This window comes from Vigna umbellata, chromosome 3 (assembly GCF_029865625.1).
Source record: "Vigna umbellata cultivar VRB3 chromosome 3, Vumbellata_1.0, whole genome shotgun sequence".
In the NCBI taxonomy this organism is placed as follows: domain Eukaryota; kingdom Viridiplantae; phylum Streptophyta; class Magnoliopsida; order Fabales; family Fabaceae; genus Vigna; species Vigna umbellata.
In genome coordinates, this window is record NC_142167.1 from 35976861 (window position 1) to 35993875 (window position 17015).

Consider the following 17015-nt stretch of genomic DNA (forward strand, 5'->3'; position numbering starts at 1 on the left):
GAAGCAAAAGCAAAAACTAAGAAAAAGAGTCTAGCCTTGAAATCTGAGGTGGAAAGGAGCAAGAGCAAAATGGAAGATGAAGATTCAGAAGATGAAGAAAATTTGAGACTCATGATAAAAAGGCTCAACAGGTTCATGAAATCAAAAGACAAAGGAAGATTAAAATTCGAAAAGAAAGAAAATCAAGGATCTTCCTCACACTATAAATGTTATGGTTGCGGAGAAATGGGGCACTTAAAAGCAGACTGCCCAAATCAAAAGAAGAGTGAAGACAAAAAGGAGAAAAGATTCTTCAAGAAAAAGAAGGCCTACATTGCATGGGAAGATGACAACGAAACAATTTTCGATTTGAGCGAATCTGATGAAGAAGCAAACATTTGTTTAGTGGTGATCGACGACGCTGGAAGCCAAGTAAGTACATCAAGCGATTCTGATAATTATAGTCAAATTAGTGAAGATGAATTGCATGAAACTTATGCTGCTTTAATAGTAGAATCTGAAAAATTAGATAAAGCTCATAAGAAATTGAAAAAGGATTTCAAAAATTTAAAATTAAATTTTGAAAATATTTCTGAAGAAAATAAAAATTTGAAATCATACTTTGAAAATATTCTTGAAGAAAATAAAAATTTAAAATTAAATTTTGAAAATATTTTTGAACAAAATAAAGATTTGAAAAATAAAGTTTTATTTTTTGAAAAGGGTAAATTTACAAGTAGTGATGAATGTGCTTCTTGTGAAAATTTTAAGAAACTACTAGAACACACAACCTTAGGAGAATGTAGTAAAAATAACGAAAATAAGGTTGTTAAAAATAAGTATGTTCCTAAAATTAAAAATAAACATAATAATAGAACCCGTAGAACATGGGTAGAAAAAGGAACAACTTATAGGAACACAAACTTTGTATCATGCTTTTATTGTATGAAAAAGGGTCATACTTCAAATAAATGTAAAATTAAGCATTATGGTGTTCCAAGTGGTAGATATGTTTGGGTTGTAAAATGATTTCTTTTTTCTAAATCTAACTCAAAGGACCCATACAAGTAGTTGGGTACCTATTGTTTAATATTTAGAATTTCTTTAAAACAAAGAAAATTTTATTCCAAGGCCGATGAAACTATTTTTTTTTTTGGATATCTTCTAATATACAAAGCATATATAGTTTTCAATCGGAAAAATTTTTATGTGTGCATGTTGTCTTTGATGAAATTGTAGACCTTGAGGCAAAACCTCTTGAGTCAGTTGAATTACATGCAGGCAATGATGAAAATTTGTAGAAGACAACAAATGAAGCAAAGAATGATGACAATCCTCAAAATGAAGATCTAAACAAAATGTGGAAACAACCTAGAGGATTATCATTACGAAGTTAGAGGCATATCTACAGGGGTAAACATTAGAAGAGATCTAGGAATTTTTTAGAAATATCTTAGGATTGTTTTTTTTAAAAAAAAAAAAAAAAAAAAAAAAAAAAAAATTCCTATCTTATATAATTCAATATATGATTAAACAATGTTTTATAAGTTCTTTATCCTAAAAATATTTGCTTTATATATCCTTTTGTGCATGTTTGAATGAATCTTTAAATTTAAAATATTTTTAGCTCATATGCATACTTGCTTTTATTAAGGGGGAGTATTATCTTAGGAGGAGAACATCAAACACAACTTTTTAATTATGATCAAAAAGGGGGAGAAAATGTTTAAAGCTTATTTGCCTATTTGTGCTATTTGTGCTTATTCACTAATGCACTTTTTCTTCCGTAAGTTGTGTTTTATCCAGATTATTACTAAAAGCTTTAAATCAAAGGAGTTTTTGATCATCATCAAAAAGGGGGAGAATGTTAGCAAAATGATGAAGATGAAGTTTTGATGATGTCCAAATCAAGTCAAGAGAAATCAAGATTCAAGATGTTATGAAGACTTGTATTGCTATGGAAAGCTTTTGTAATAATTGTAGTTTAGTGTCTAGGACTTAGATTTTTAGTGGTTTTGATTCCATGTAATTTTATATTATATAATTAATGTCCAGAGTCAAAATCGCACTGTATTAATCGATTAAAACAAGTATTAATCGATTAAAACAGAGGCTGGCCCTGAAAACCCAAGCGCCACTAGAATAATCGATTAAAGTGTATAATAATCGATTAGCTAATCGATTAATCTTGAGAATAATCGATTAACACTGACCGTTGGGGTTTTCAGATTTGAAAAACTAGCCGTTGTACTCATTTTAATCGATTAATACTTATGTTAATCGATTAAATGCGTTAGATGGCCCGTTTTCGAAGAATGGAAGAGTATTTGGCTGAGTCTATAAATTGGCTCTCTGTTTATCTCAAAAACAACTCTTCCCTTGTGCTCTAGTACTCAGAAATCATTGAGACTTGTGTGCTCTTGCTCAGCTAAGGAAACTCTGTCTGTAGAGTTGGTGAAATACTGCTACGGTGATAGAGGAATAGCTGGTTCATCCTTGGTGTGTCTAAGGAGGTGTTCGGAAGAGAATCATCCTTCGTGAAGTATTCGGAGGAGGTGTTCATCCTTTGTGAAGATACAAAGGAGGTGTAGGTTCATCTCTTGTGGTTTCAAGAGAGGTGGTTTCTAAACTTTTACAAATTGTGTTTCTTTGTGATTGTAATTTGTAATTGTTTTGTGTTAGTGAAAAAGGTTTATCTTGTTTGAGATAAGCGACTGGACGTAGGATTGGTAAGATCCGAACCAGGATAAAATCATCTGTGCAAATTTCTCTCAACCTTACTCTCCTTATTTGTCTTTATTATTATCTTGGTAAGTTTAATTGAGTAGAAATTAAAAGGCACACGTTCGTATTAAAAACCCTCTTGGTTTGTTATTCCACGCTAACAATTCCGCTGCAGCGATTCTAACAAATAACACCAAATGATGTGTTCAATAAGCCAAGCACAAATGCTTACAAATGAGAACCAAGAAGATGAAAATTCTCCAAAACAAGGCTGCTGGTGTGGGACCGATTTCTCCCAATCTAAACCTCTGATTGACGATCCGAACGATCAGAATGAAGAACCATATGTCTGGAACCTACTGTCCAAAAATCAGCTCGATCCAACGGTGAACAAGTTCACAGCGAATAAAACACCAGTGCATGTTTAGGGTTATGCGGGAATGACTTTCTCTCTTACTTTTTCTCTCAGTTGGCTTTTGTCTCTCTTCAAATTACTCTAATGTGCTTTACTAATCTGACCCATCTCTATTAAACCTAGTGAGACCTAATGGTCCACATTATTTGGATTCTTCACATAGGAAGCGAGTCCAATAACCCAACAAGTTTCAAGTTGTACCTGGAATAAAAATAAAAATTTAAATAATATTTTAAAAAATATCTACAAGCACATAATTTCAAAATTTTATGTTGAAAAACAACATTGTACTATCTTGTTTATTTAATCTTATCATATATTATTTATTGTTTTCATGTTTTACCCTCTAAATAATGGAATAATCAATTCAAATCACATAAATAATAAAACAATGAGAATTCTCTTTATTAAAATATTTAAAAAAATTAAAAACATTTGTTTAGTATCTTTATTGCTGTAATCTCCAATATTGTATGCTTTTGTATAAGATACACACATTTGTCTATTGCAATCACAATTCACTCTTACAAGTATATTATGAATTATATGTGTAAAATAATCACATCTCATTAAATATCATTTGAGAAATCTCATGATCTTGCATTTTTTTTTACGTATAAAGCTCGTGCTGAACCCTTTCTTACTCAAATAACAAGCTACTGCTTTGTTGGATAATATATTTTATCGTTTAAGTATTCATTAATTATAATGACATTTAAGCAAATTATGCAATGATCACTCACTGATTAAACTTTGTTCGAACAATATTAATGCATAAATATTGGTTTCATAAACAAAACACATCATACCAAATCCCAACAAATAGATTACATTTAAATAATTTCAAAACTACTGATTTTAAATATTACAATATGATTGTGTCATTTTCTTACTTTTCAACACGTTACTTTTAACAAATAAATGTGCATACATAATCATGTCTTAGTTGTTAGCATTAATTAAGTAAATGAAGAGTTTTTTTTTATGATGTCTTCCAAAAAAGGTTTTATTAGTTTGATAGTAAAGCTTCTTCAACTCTTTCTCATTCATTTTAAAAGATAAAATATTTTCTACCAACAAATTAATTAAATGAGTAAATAGATAATTGTACCATATGACCTAACCAATGTTTTCAAAAAATATTAGGTGGGAGGATCGTTTTCAATCTCAAGTCTTTGCAAACCGGACAGCCACTCAATAAATCATTATGCCATACATCTATTAGACACCCACATTACAAATTGAACATATTTATAGGTAAATGCATTTATCAATTTTTGGGTCATGATTAGGTTAATCTTAACTAAAAGTTTATTTTAAAGTTTTATAAATTTATAGATAAAATAAGAAGGTAGGTAATTGTATTTATTGTGAATTTAATATTTTATTATGATAACTGATCAGTCATATAACTAACTTGAGTGTTCTTGACATATACCTACTTGCACATCTTGACATATACCTACTTGCACAACTTGAAATTTGAATAATGAAGATTAAGGATAACTTTGTAATGGAAACATAAGACGACGTATGTTTTAACTGTGATTCTCCACCCTACATCCCAAACAATAATCAACTAAGAAAAGTTACATCCCATTATATTGTTATATAATCAATTAATTTGAGTAAACTGAAAATAAGAATGATTCACAATAATTAGGTTAAAGTTTTAATTGATTAAATCAATGTTTTTGAAAAACACATCAATTTGCACTTAATGGATTATATTTAATATTAATTGATTAGGTTTAAAACTTTCAACGTCTGGGTTTGAGTTAGAATAATAAAATTAATTAATGTTAAAATATTATCTATTAAAGTAGGTAGTTACAGCAATTTTGCTTTTAAAATCCCTTACCTTCATAGAAATAAACCCTTAAGTCGAAGATATACGTCAGTGAGTGCAAGAAAAGTTTCTAGAGTGCAATAAACAAATTTTGATCCTTCATAAACAGAAAAAATCAAAGGCAGATTGTTCCAAAAGCTATAGGTGTTTTCCTACTATAAAATACATCACAACCTAGGTGATAATGTTCCTATTTCTTATGGTTTTGGATTTAGAAATCTTATTTCTTATGATATTTTATGACATCAACTTAATATTTTATGGGTTCAACTTGTTCATGTTCTTCTTTTCTTTTTTGTTTTCCCAAAAGACTTAACTTTTACATTATTTGGGGCTTACACAATATTTTTATTGCCAAAACATGTTTGTATAAAAATATACTGATTATTTTTATGTTTGTAGGCACTTTTTTTAAAGCATTTTTATGTTATATATATTGCAAGTTTTGGAAGCTGTACTTATCATGATTTTCTAATAGATAAAGAGAGTCTTATCAGATATAGTAACAATGCACTTACCAACAGAATTTTTTGTCAAGTTTGTGTGGATTATATGTTTTTTCTATCTTTGAGATTTATTTATTTATTTTAATGCAATATATTTAGTTTAATGTCCATCCATTTTTATTCATCAAATCATTTGTTAAAGATACATATTTTGACTTGTCCCAATATTATTTCTCATGTCCCAATAGAGTTTATCAATAAGGTTGGAAGAAAGATGGGATATGAAGATTTTGGCACAAGAGGATAAACAGTCTGAACCAAGTTTTAAGTATTGCTATCTATATTGTAATGACTATATATTTCATATGTTGGTTTCTTTATCTAAAAGGAGTTTTCATATTAGTTTTCATAATGATAAAGTGCATTTTATTGAGGGAGTATATAATTAATAACTTAAATGCATTTTTAGTATAAAATTAGTAAAGTGCTATTATTCAGTCTTATAAAAATAGAATACTTATGTTAACTTTTAATTATATTTTTATAAACTTAAATTTATGAATATAAGGTTATAAGTTAATAATTTTTATAAAATTTTATTTTTGTTAGTGTTATCATTATAAAAACAATTATCACAAATTTATATTTGGTTTTTTTGTTACTATATCTAATGTCTTTCAAAATTCAAAATAAAATAATTTTCAATATATTTATATTTTATTCACATGATAACCATGAAAGCCGAGGTCAATTACTTTTAAATCTAATTTTTAGACATGATCAACTTTATGTTATTGTTACAAGAATAAAAAACAACGTAACTATTGAAATTACATATATTAAATGAAAATAAAAATGTAACCCATAAAACTTATAAATGTGATGTAAATTTAAAAATCTTTTAGAAAAAGATATATAATACACAGTAACACATCTTCAATATAATTATTATTCTATTTGTAATATATTTATTATTTATCTCTAAAATTTAATTTCGTAATTACTTATTAAATTAAACGCAAAATGTATAACTATTTACAAATCATCCATAATTGATTTAAGTGTTAGTTGTATAAATTCAAATAAGATATTTCAAACTTATTACAATAATTTTTATACATTTTTAATATATTATTTCTAATTGTTGAATTTATTTGAAAACTTGATTCATGTATTCTAAATAAATATTATATCATTTATTATAAACAAATTTGAATTATTTATTATAAATAATATATAATACTTTTTGTAAAGGCCTTAAGTTAAGGCAGTCAAGTCCATAAGGCTAAGGACACTATGATCTTAGGAAGGAACCTTTCAAAATCTGAGTTCATTATCTCAGCTTCTCATTCTCTCTCTAAAAAGCTTGCTCTTCCATTTCTCTCTGTCTTCTCTCTACCATTCCCTCAGATTTAGTGGTTGCATGTTGGATTAGGTGGTGCTCAAGTGACGCCGTCGTAGAGACCTTCGCAACCATCCGAATAAATTTTCATTCTTCAGCGGGTAAGTAGCTCTTCACTGTTCTCCACTGTTTGGGACCTAGGGCAAGTTGCATGTGCCTAGTGTACCCTCCTTTACGTTTTCATCCATTCATTCTAGCTCTAAGAGTTGTTCTTAATCACCGCATTGCGGGTTGTAGGGTGCTGTCTAGATTATTCGCGTATGAGGTACTGTAGCTGCGGGTCTTTGAGTTGAGCAAAGAAGTTTCAAGGTAAGAGAAGCTAAAATACTTCTTTAAATTGCTTGCATGAAGTATATGTATATTGGATTTTGAATTGGTGCATTGTTTGGAGTTGTATTTTGTTTTGAGTATGTTGTATTGTATGTGTTGATATGTGAAATCCATGAAACTGTGTTGAGCTGTTTGGAATTGATTTGGATGAGTTTGAATTGCTATAATTGACCAATTGGAAGTTATTTAAGTGTGAAATCTGGTATATTTTTGGTTACATAGAAATTTGGAGTTTTGTGGTTTTTAGGTCACTTTGAAAGGAAGTGAGGTAGTGATTTTGGGCATTTGGGGTCTAAAGCGCAACTGGGCTGTTGGGGCAGTCTTAGCCACTGTAATGTGACTTGTTTGAATCACTAAATTGATCAAACTAGGTGCAAAGCCATGAGATTGGATTTTGAATCCCTAAGTTGGGAAAATTAGTGTTTTAGAGTTGAATTTGAGTCTTAATCACTTTAAAATGGTAGTAGGAATGTTTAGAATCATTTAGATAAGTTTAATTAAGTATAAAACAAGAATTAAGGGTGTTAGAAGTTAGTAAAAATGGTTAGGAATGGTTATGTTAGGTGTTGTTCATAATTCTGCAGAATTATGCAGTTTCGCCGAAAGTGAACTGATAAGCGTTCGGCCATGCGCTGTTGAGTGCTCGGTCTCTTAGGTAGCGTTCGATCTTGATGGTGCTCGGTCTCAGGTAGCGCTCGGTCATATGTAACGATCGGTCTTAGTAGGTGGTCTTGGTAACGTTCGGTCTTAGTGGTGGTCTTGATAGCGTTCGGCCAGAGCTCTAGGTGTTCGGCCAGAGCTCTAGGTGTTCGGCCAAGGCTCTAGGCGTTCGTCCAAGGCTCTAGGGGTTCGGCCAAGGCTCTAGGTGTTCGGCCAGGGCTCTAGGTGTTCGGCCAGGGCTCTAGGCGTTCGGCCAGGGCTCTAAGCGTTCGGTCATGGCTCTAGGTGTTCGGCCAAGGCTTTAGGTATTCAGCCAAGGCTCTAGGTGTTCGGCCAAGGCTCTAAGCGCTCGACCAGGGCTCTAGGTGTTCGGCCAGGGCTCTAAGCGTTCGGCCAGGGCTCTAGGTGTTTGGCCAAGGCTCTAAACGTTCGGCCAAGGCTCTAAGCGTTCGAATTCCAAATACATCATAAGCTAGACCTGTACTGACAAATAACCAACCTGCAATGAATAGGGAGGGTATAGTAATGCTATGAATAATCCAGTATCGGATACTGGTAATAATATCAGCAAAAGAACGTTCTCCTGTGCTTCCAGACATCTTGAACTCCACATATTCTTGTACAGTCAAAAAGGGGGGGTCGAGTCCATAAAAGACAAGATCAGTAAGGCGAAATTTACTGAAATATAATCCTTGTTAGATCGTCCATTTTGTACCAACGGTGTCTTTTGAGTATACCGAATCAGTATAGCTATCCTTCTTCTAACAGAGCAATGAAATTTCACAATCAGTGTAAAAATTTAGTGCTAGATTTTTTTCGTCGCTCTAAGCGTTCGACCAAGGTTCTGAGTGTTCGACCAAAGCTCTAGGTGTTCGACCATAGCTCTTATCATTCGGCCAAAGCTCTCAGTGCTCGGCCAAAGCTCATAGCGTTCGGTTCAAGCTCATTTGCTCTTGTTTTGGTTTGAATTAAGTGTGCGGAATGATTGAAATGCATAGTATGATCGTGGTAATGTTATTATATTGAAAGTATGTGAATGTATGAGACATGTTTGGTGGTTGAATGTAACAAGTATGTGTAATGGACGTAATTCCATGGATCTCAAGGGAGGTCACATGGTGGTGCCCTATGTGTAATGTACGTAATTCCATGGCCTCAAGGTGAGGATTCATGGTGGTGCCCTCAGTGTTTGGAATGAATGCATGGTAGCTCAATTTTGGGGGTTTTCCTGACGCTCCAATGGTCTTTCATTCTTAAGTAGAGAGGATTGATTCATGTGGTGAGGAGTAGCAGGAGGTCCTAGTCTTGGGTGCTTCCAGTATGGCCCAAGGTGAGTGATAACGGACTAACCTCGTGAGTGTGGTAGGGTGAAACCCATTGGCAATGGCTTTGCAAAGCAGTAGAGGCCACCACGAGTCCATAACTGATGACAAATTTATGAACACCGAAAAACGACGTCAAAAACTTGTTTAACCCTCGGCAAGTGCGACCGAATCGTATCAAGTAATAAACTTGGTAAGACCAAGTATCGTTCTCTCAAAGGACTCACGGCCTAGTTAGTTATATGATTTCTTGATTATTTAAGACTTGTGAACAAATTGGTATAAATTTCAAATGCAAAAGACAAAAGTAAACATGTATGCATGAGTTTTGATCAATGGAAAAGATGAACACAAACACTTAAACGAATTAGATGGATGAGTATGTTGTTGGGGTAATCAATTTCATCTTATCCACTCTCATATACTTTTAGGAATTCATCATTCTTTTCATCAATGTTAATGTCACTCTCTAAATCACCTTGCAAGAAGACCTATCCTTAATTACGAGTTCATACAATTTCTACCATCCCTAATAATTAATTTTGAAGCACAAAAGCTTAAAGGCAACCAACCCTCATATTCCTATGTCTAGGCAATATGCTATTGGGAGAATTTCCCTGGATCTAGATTTCCCCGTACGTTTCCATATCGACAAAATCAATAATCATGACATCGAATGAGTTAAACAATGCATGCTTTGAGCAAAGAGAAAAAACCCTAACTAGTGATGAAAGAAAGCATGTATCTCAAATAAGATGTTTAAACACAAGTTCCATATATGAGAGCTTCAAAAGATTACATTGATTCTCCAACAACAATACAAAGTTTAGTTCACCATATTTATGGTGAAACTAGATGAACAATAATGAAAGAATGAAAGATAGAACCCTAGAAAGATGAGTAGGTAGCCTGAGCATCCAAGATCTTCTTCCAAGGGGTGGAAAAGTAAGTGTTTGCTTCGTCTCTAGCCAAAGATACAAACCCTAGGACGTCCTAAAGCTTATATACTATTCGAAATATTACAGAAAAGTGGGCCTAATCCCAAAAGACCACCGCTCAGCGGTACCAGCGCTTAGTCAATTCTCCCCTCAGCTGCACTTTTACCCCTCAGCGGAGCCAACGACTGTTCCTGAGTGCCGCTCAGCGGTAAACTAGCGTCGAGCGGTACTTGCGGCTTCTCTTCTTTTGCACTTTTTGAGTTCTTTTCTGATTCCATCTCTATCCTTCTTCACATCTTTCACCAAATTCACCTTAAAACCTGCATAAAACACTGAAATCAAGCATAAACCTGTCCAACTCTCTTATTTCCAAAAATATGAACAAAAGCATGATTCCAAGCTAGTTTCTGAGTGTTAAAGGTTGCTTTTGGTATCAATTTTAAGCATGAAAATAACAGTTTTTCAACTGTTATCAATAACCCGCCATAGCTCGACAATCATTCTAGTCCGGACGAGTCAAGTGTAAAGTGTAAGAAGTTATGTTGCATGGTCTATTATATCTGCCTTTAATTGCATATTGTGTGTGATTGATATAACATGATTTTTGTATATCTAGCTCACCCTTGCTTGTGTGTTTGTGTTTGCTTGGGTATGCTTTCTTTTGCAATGATCATCCACTTGGATGTGAGCAGAGGCGGAAGAGGTGCCTCTGGAGCAGACTTTGGAAGAAACGATGTTGCCGCTTAGTCTCCTTAGTGTTCTCTTAGTATTTTGAATTACTGTTATGTTATTATGGATCTCCCGGTGAATCCTATCCTTTTGAAATGTTTTAGTACGCTTAAGTTCTAAATTTTCGGACTTATTTTAGGATGACTGTAATCCTATTTAATCTCGACTACTTTTCTATATTATGCATCATGACGTATTCATTATATATGTTTCCTTTTTTTGTATAAAGTTATTTATTTATCCAATTTATTTCAATTAAACACATTAAATTTTATCAAACCATTTAAAATAAATAAATAGTTATTCAAGTTAATACATATACAATATTTTAATATTTTTTAATTTTTTTAATTATTATTATTTGTAGTATTATTCTAATTTAAAATACAATATATAAAATTAATCAGTTTTATAAATTTTAATTTTATTATTAAATATTAAATAAAGTAAAAAAATACCGGGTATTGTACAGGCGCACGTACCAGTATAAGAATACAAAGCTCCTCTATGTAGAATTAAAGACTATCCGTGTTTTCCGTGGTGGAAACTACAGAAGCAATGAACTTGAGAGGATTTGTTTGAATAACCAAAAATGGTTAATAATGGGAGAGGATTTGTTTAAAATGAATAACCAAAAATGGTTAGTGTTTGTTGCACATGTTTCAAACAGTCAAAACAACGTGAATAACAATGTAATGAACAAGTAGCTTATTAACTTTCTTTCCAAAACTTGATAGACATGACATGTTACCATTTTTTCTCATTAACTTTCTTTCCAAAAACTAGTCAAACGCATCAGTGTGAAGTACCTCTCAGAAATAAATAGATTGAGTTTTCAGTGAGAAAGGTTAGAAAAACAGAGAAAAAAATGGGGGTTTCATTGAATTACTGCTAACTCTATAATAGAGGTAGTACACACTTATGAAAAGATAATAAATCTGTCTTATTTAACGAATAACTAATGTCTTATTTCTTTTTATTTTTCTTTCATGGATCACTATTTTATTTTGCTTAATACTTCATGTCTCATGTTGACAAAAATAAACACTTACCTTTTATCAAGTAAATATATATAAAAAATTTAGAACCAAAAATTCTAAAGTATTTTTTTTTTCGGCTTAATACCAATTTTGGTCTCAATTTTTGTCAGTTTTATTCGAAATGGTTCTAATTTTTTTTCTGTTCAATGTTGTCCTAAAGAATGTAATTTATGTTTGATTTAGTCCTTTTTGTTGTTAACGACTGACAATCTAGGTGTGCAAAAGACTAATGAAATGACATTTAACTGTCCACGTGGACACCTTAAGACACAATGAGGTGGATTTATTGATTTTTTTGAAAATGCATTTCTGATTAAGGTCTCAGCTCGCCAGACCACCAACTTCACGCATCATCTTCCTCGCGCTTCCAAAACCCATTTCAGGCCGTTGTTGCTGTAAGAATCGCGTCACTCAACGTGAGAACCTATAACCACCACATCTCCATCCGCGACGCCATCAAACCTAAAGCAAATCACGAGTCTTCCTCTTCTAGCACCAACCTAAATCGTGAGTTTCGCACAACATTCATAGCCAACAACGCAATCTCCATGGTCGCCGCTACCACTCTCCCTTCTTCAACGCGCCACCGCGACACACACACCTTCATCATCCTCGCCAACCCCAAACCTGCAAACCACAAGAACCAGAAATCTGCAGGACCACAAGCTTAAATCGCAAATCCCTCTAGCGAACCGATCGGCTCTCATGCTTGCACCGTTCGGTAGCCTCACCCCTTCAGCTATTTGGTTCCCTTCTTCTTCTCTCTCATCGCTCGGCCATTGGATCCCATTTGGTAAACCCAAGTTTCATCCATTTGTCCACACTACCTAACAACCCCATCAACACCAATCCGTGTTACTGCGTCGTCACCTCCTTTGCCTCATCCTTCGCTTGCAGCGGCTGCGGGTTCACGTCCAAGCCCTTGGGAGAACCTCCCTGCATATGGCCACAAGACCCATACACTTTCATTAAATAAATGGCATTTTTTTCAGAATCCACCTCACTGTACCTGGAGGGAATCCACGTGGGCAGTCAAATGGCATCTCATTAGTCTTTTGCACACCTGGACTGTCAGCCGTTAACGATTTAAGCACCGTCTGTAAAAAAGACTAAATTGAACATAAATTACATTCTTTAGGACAACATTGAACAGGAAAAAAAAATTGGACCATTTCGAATAAAACTGAGAAAAATTGGGACCAAAATTGATATTAAGCCTTTTTTTTTCTTTCAAAACTTAGAGAATTACACTAACTAGGAAAATAAATAATATCAAATTCACATTTTTTTTTTAAATCCTTTAAAAGTAATACAAACCTTGTTGACCGGTATGGTATGGACACCACGGGATGAAATTTCTCTGTAAAGATCGTTAAAATACATTTTTGGAACTTCATTTTATTATAGATAATAGAAATGATTATGAAGACTAGCTTTCACTTGTATAAATAAGTTCCTCTGAATGAAGTTGAAGTTCATCCCTCCTACCTTGCCTTTTCTTTCTATCCTAACCATGGATACATCTTCTTCTCCATATGCACTCATCTTTGCATGTTTGCTATGCACAATGATGTTCGACGCCGGCACTTGCAACTTCAATAATCGTTGCAGCAAAAAAGATACACAAACTCTCTTAAACTTCAAGAAAGGAGTCATGGATCCATCAGGCGTACTTTCTTCATGGTCCACTCAACAAGATTGTTGTGAATGGAGAGGAGTTAAGTGTGACAGAATCAACAGTAGAGTCACTCGGCTCAGTCTCCCATGTTTTACAAGTATTCCTAATTACATTGACAAAGAAGATAAATCACACTGCCTCACAGGTACCTTTTCCCTTTCCCTGTTAATGGAGTTGGAATTTCTAAACTACTTGGATTTGAGAAATAACGACTTCTTGGCGATCCAGTTTGATTCTGTGCATAATCAGAATTATTATAACCTATCTGTATCTATCCGTCCTCCGCAATATCTCAACTCATCAACTCTTCGTTATCTTGATCTGTCCCTTAACGATAATCTTGTTATAAATAGTCTTCAATTTCTTTTTCGCATGTCCTCCTTGGAATATCTTTACATCAGTGGCGTTGATCTTCACATGGAAACTAACTGGCTTCAAATAGTCACTATGCTACCATCGCTTTCAGTGCTCCGCATGAGTTATTGCCAACTTAAAGATTTGAATCCATCTCTTCAACATGCTAATTTTACTGCACTCAAAATTCTTCATCTATCAGGAAATAAATTTCACTCAGAGTTGCCTAAATGGTTATTTAACATTAGTTGTGGTCTTTCTGGTATTTTTCTTAGTTCATGCTCTTTAACAGGACAACTTCCTAAGGCATTGTTAAATCTTCAACATTTGGAAGACCTGGATTTGGAAAACAATGACCTCAATGGATCAATACCAGATTGGATAGGTGAACTTGACCATCTACAATATCTTTTTGTCGACGGTAACATGTTTTCTGGATTTATTCCCAAAAGTTTGGGAAATCTATCATCCTTAACTTCCTTGTCCGTTGGCGACAATCAATTCACAGGAGTTGTGTCAGAGAGAAATTTTGCCAAAATGTCAAAATTAAAGAACTTGGATATATACTCTTCACCACCATTAATCTTTGATTTTGACTCCCACTGGATTCCACCTTTTCAACTTGAGAACCTATGGCTCTCATTTTCAGGTCCTCACCTCCCTGCATGGTTATATACTCAAAGATCTATTCAAGGTTTATCTATTTATGGATCATCGTTTCAGGCCCCAGACAAATTTTGGAATTTTGTATCAAGGGTGTCCAAACTTTCTTTAGAATATAATTCGATAGATGGGAACCTATCAAACATATTGTTGAACTCTACAGTGGTAAGTTTGTCATCAAATGGTTTGAAAGGTTCCCTGCCTCGATTATCCTCGAATGTAGCCGTTGTCAGGTTATCAAACAAATCATTATCAGGAAGTATCTCTCGCTCTCTTGTGTGATCATAAGATGCTGAATGGGAAAAGCAATTTGGTGTACTTGGATATATCTCTGAATCATTTATCTGGAGATCTTACAAGTTGCTGGGAGAACTGGAAATCATTGATTCATGTTAATTTGGGAAGCAATAATTTAACAGGCAAAATACCCATATCAATGGGTGTGTTATCTAATCTTGCCTCGCTACATCTGCATGAGAATAAGCTCTACGGAGAGATTCCTCCATCGCTACAAAATTGCCAAATACTGATCTTCAATGTTCGTGAAAATAACTTTACAGGAAATATACCAAATTGGATACCGCATGCTGCAAAGGCTCTCCAATTAAGATCCAATCATTTTAGCGGTAACATCCCAGCACAAATATGCCAAATGTCATCCCTCTTTATTTTGGATATTGCAGATAACACAATCTCTGGACGCAGTACCCACCTGCCTATGTAATATCACAGCCTTAGTTGTCAACAATGCTTCCCACAGGGAGTATTCAACAACCCTACAATACAATTTCTCAAATAGAAGTTTTTACTTCTTTAAGAAAGTCTTGAGCTGGTTGTAAAAGGCCTGGTATTAGAATATGACAGAAACCTGAAATTTATGAACTTAATTGATATGTCAAGTAACAATTTATCTGGAACAATTCCTGTCCAAATGTTTAGCCTCTTCGGATTGTGTTCCCTGAACTTGTCGCACAATAAATTAACAGGAAAAATACCTAACGAAATTGGCAACATGAAAAATTTGGAATCCCTTGATTTCTCTGTGAATCAGTTTTCCGGTGAAATTCCCCAGGCCATGTCCAAATTGACCTTTCTCGGTTATTTAAACCTGTCATTCAACAATCTCACAGGCAATATACCATCAGGCACACAACTTCAGGGATTTGATGAACTCAGCTACACAGGCAATTCTGATCTTTGTGGACCTCCACTTACAAAAGTATGCTTCAAGTTGTCAGATGATAAATTTAAAGACAGAAAGCCAATAAATGAAGATGGAGATGAATCTGAATTTTTTCCATGGTTTCATATTGGACTAAAATCTGGATTTGTGGCAGGCTTTTTGGGAGTTTTCTGTGTCATTCTCTTAAATAAAAAATGGAGAGAAGCTTACGTCAAGTCTCTTAATGACTTAAGAGACCGACTTTGTGTCCTGGTTGTCAACAATATAAACTCCTTCTGCTAAACATGGCCATAGAGGTAAGTAAAACCTTTCGGTCGAGATTTCATTTGATTTATAGAGGGTGTGAGATCGTCTTTGTATTATAGGATATTTTCATGCTGAGTGTTTTCTTTTTATGAAGCCCTTACATATAACATTTACAAGCCGTTGCTGTGTCAGAATTTATGAGAACAATAATGCTTTTATTTTATTATTATATTACATCTTTTGGTGTTTCTCATTCTTTAGAAGGGAATAATTCATCAACTGCAGGGGAGAATAAGAGGTGATGTGATGCAGTTTTGTTAATGACTAGAGCATTGTAATACGAAATATACAGTTTTTAACATTCTGTGTGCTGTCAAACAGAACCAAAAAAAAAATCCTCTCAGAATACTAATCACAATGGAAAATACTTCAGCCAAAAGTGGGTTATTCCTTATAAAATCAAAAACGTTAAAACATCAATAAAAGCCGGCTTCTTTAGGTACATTGTTATTTTAAATGGATTTAAGGAGTGATTTGAGAGATTTGAAAAAAAAATTTTATCGTTTATTTGAGTGAATATAGAGATCAAGAAGAATGAATTTGGAAATAAAATTTGTGATAATAAATATAAAAGTGTATTTACGTGAGAAACTAAAAAAATTTATTTCTAAATTTATTCTCGTTTATTTCATATTCACTCAAATAAACGATAAAAAAAAATTATCTTTAAATCTCTCAAATTCACTTAAAAAAGAACAAGACCTTATGATCAAAGAGTGTGTTCTTTTGAAGTGATTCACTCTTTACACAAAACATTTTGTGTTCTTTTGTAGTAAATTGAAGACGATGGAGAGTGGGAAATGCAAGAAGACCCGTCCTTTCATCCCATCTCACGTGTTAATTAATAGAGATTTGTGAGTGACATTATTGACAAAAGTACCACTATAATGTGTAACACTGTTTTTTTATCCCGCCTTTACTTTTTCTTCAACCACTTACTGTTCTAAGAGATTCGTCGACTACAATTTACCTCTATTTCTTACAACACATTTACCAT

General features: G+C 33.5%; 1 pseudogene; it reads left to right on the forward strand.

The window, feature by feature from the left end:
- Window positions 1-13347: 13347 nt before the first annotated feature.
- Window positions 13348-15994, forward strand: LOC124821632 (receptor-like protein EIX2; annotated as a pseudogene).
- Window positions 15995-17015: the final 1021 nt, after the last annotated feature.